The sequence below is a fragment of the Crassostrea angulata genome, chromosome 2 (genome assembly GCF_025612915.1).
Source record: "Crassostrea angulata isolate pt1a10 chromosome 2, ASM2561291v2, whole genome shotgun sequence".
Classification (NCBI taxonomy): Eukaryota; Metazoa; Mollusca; class Bivalvia; order Ostreida; family Ostreidae; genus Magallana; species Magallana angulata.
Window position 1 is genome coordinate 44,409,693 of NC_069112.1, and position 3,140 is coordinate 44,412,832.

Consider the following 3,140-nt stretch of genomic DNA (forward strand, 5'->3'; position numbering starts at 1 on the left):
ACGGGCCTTCATTACAGTTAAGATGCCTCCCATATACCCGTAATGTAGCAAAAAAATTGCAAAGTCGCTCCGAAACGATTTCAGAGAAAGTTAATGAGGCTGCTTTGGAATTAACAGTCAAATTTTCATATAAAAAATTAATTTATTCATGTCCACGAACTTTTTGGACAACCCTCGTATTAAAATTAATAACGAACTTTTTTTTCTACACTAAACAATGTTTCATTTACATTTGATATGGCATACCCTGGTACATGTTACAAATGTTGCAACAAATCTAGATAGATCTGCATATTTATAGCCAGTCATGACGTGCAACAAAGTACAAATTAGATATTACAGTACAGTCGCACCTGCTGTTACGGCCACCTTTAATCAGCGGCCACTCGCCATGAGCGGCCAGTTTTAATCCCGCCCGTTTAGTTTTACACTATATTTTAACTGATTTAAGCGGCCACCTGTCTAACGCGGCCAGCGGCCACTGTATTTAGGTCCCGTGGCTTCAACATGCCTGTTTTCAACGGCCATTTTGTCTGTTTTGTCACATGACTTTTGAATCTGACATGTGACCCCGTGTCGAAAGAAGTCAAACTTCGAAAGCTGATAATGAGTTAATGACAAATAATTGAGTGTGTTATTTGAAGTCTGCTGAGATTTAATGTGATAATTGATTATCACAACACCTGTTTTGTGTTGTTGATATATCGACACGTACTTATGTACTTCGTTACAAAGTCATTGTATATGGCCAGTCTTGAGCGGAACAGTTTAACATGTGCAGCAATTAGCCGGTAATATGCACTTTTTTCCCTAGAAAATTTCTTTGAGATAATAAAACGGGTTCTTAATATATATAAGAATGGAATTTGATACTTTTTTAAAAGGCAAAACATCGGCTATCGTAGTTCAGTAAGTAGCCTTTGTACGGAAACGCTACTTCTGTTTGTTTACCGCATTTAATCCCTTGAAAATGATCATTTGGGCGTATCTAGCAGAAAATGTTTTGTTCTTAATCCCTTGACTGATAAATGGAATTAAAACGGCCATCCAAAATTAATATAAACTGTTTATTTAGCAATCTGAGTTGTGCATTCACCATCTCTGTGTACGCCGCCATTACAGATGCTGTTAATAAATCTGTGCAATAGAGCCAAAATGAAAATACTCGATGTTTTTTTCCCATTAATTTGAAACCTGGAATAAGAGACCACCTGTCTTTAGCGGCCAGTTTGGCATTGTCCCACAGGTGACCGCTTAAAACAGGTGCGACTGTAGGTGATTATGATCAGATTCCTTATCGTTTTTTATATAGGATTCTTGTTGGTTGATAATACCATCAGTTGTTCTCAGAGATTTCAAAATTTTTAAATCTCTCTTTCACATTTCGTCTTTCAAAGTTAAATGTTCTTGATAAATGCCGAAGTTCTCTAAATTATTTTGATTCTAAATTGATAGTTCAGTAATACTATTCGATGCATTCGATTATAGTGTCCTGTTTTAACGTTATGTAAATACAACTAAATATTATCAGTGTGCTGGCAATTCATTAAAACCAGCTTAATCTTTCTTAGATATACAGTTCAATATCAATATTTTCAACAGAGAGATCTCCAACAATTTGGGTAGTTCACAATGACTTGTAAGTCCCATCACATAGCAGCACATATTTAACCGTTTTAAACTGATTATGTTGTTACGAAGGCAGAAAACATATTACTAATCACATATTACCATGCAAGGAAATATATACGTGTATAGCAATTTTACATTAATCATTTATGAATATAAGTAGATCACATTTTTCAAAATTTTATATATCAAATCCTGTTTCAGTATGTCGAACAGATGCATACATGTGACAATGTAACAAATATATCACTCAAACTTAATAAATGGGTGCAATTAATGTCGCCATAAAATAACAAAAAAATTAAAATCAGCAGAATTGTAATTGAGTTTGCAATACAAAGTTAGTCCATAAGTGTTTCAAAAACACACAAAAAGATCACGGGAATGCGTTTATTTCCAGCGAAAATTTAATATAAAATGCTAAAAATGACATGTTCGTTACTGTCGCCATTTTGAAATTACATTTTGAAAAGAATGTTTTGCAGTATTAACTGGACAATTAGCGAAATAAGTTGCTACATATTATTTTTCAGTCCAAGAGTTACTTAAATTAATTTGAACATTGTCGCCAGTTTCGGTGTAATCTCCGTTACTTTAGATATATAACCAGTGCAATAGTTGTACATTCTATGAAAAAATACAAAAATCTTAAAGAGAACATTGTGAGGTCTTTTTGTCCACATAAATGTTAAGATATTTAATATAATTCCTTTTGTCTAATCATATCACTTCAAAAAACAAAAAAAGTCTGAGCGTAGATTTAAGACTGTAATGTTCGTTACTGCCGAAACTGAGAAAGCAAATGCAACAACTGTTCAATGTGAATACTGAACATAACGATAGTATTTGTTGCCATCAAAAACTGTCTTTAATAAACACTACAGTTTTATTTTGAAGCGCCCTAGGCACATAAATGTTGGTTACTAAATGTTCGTTACCGAAATGTTCGTTACCGTATTTTACGAAACTCTTTGTAATTTCAATCCTAGCTCAAATTGTTTGATGCAAATAAAACACGTGACAAATTGTTGGTACATCAACATCCGGCATTAGTGCCAAGGACAGTTAGAGAGCATGATTGACTGCTAAAACAACCTAAACGTCTGACCTCGTGAGTATGCATACACCTTCATTAGGACTAATAAGTTTATATTATGTGTATCGAACAAATTTAAATGTGTACATACAATAAAAGTCGTGAAGATCAGTTCTAATATTATAAACGAGCCACATGTTTATTTATATTGTTGTAGTATATCTAAAAAAAGAATGAAATGTCCGTTACCTATTGTAACGAACATTTCAATAGACAAGCATTGTAATTTTTAACAAATATTGAAATTATAAATAGCTTTAAATTGAAATCATACACACATTTTTATTTTAGTTTAATATTTGATTAATTTCTTGCTACTTAAGTGGGATTTATCTCATAAATTGCATCGCATATCAAGGTAGGAAAGGAACATGCATAATTACATAATACAATTCAGCAATTATAACACACAAAA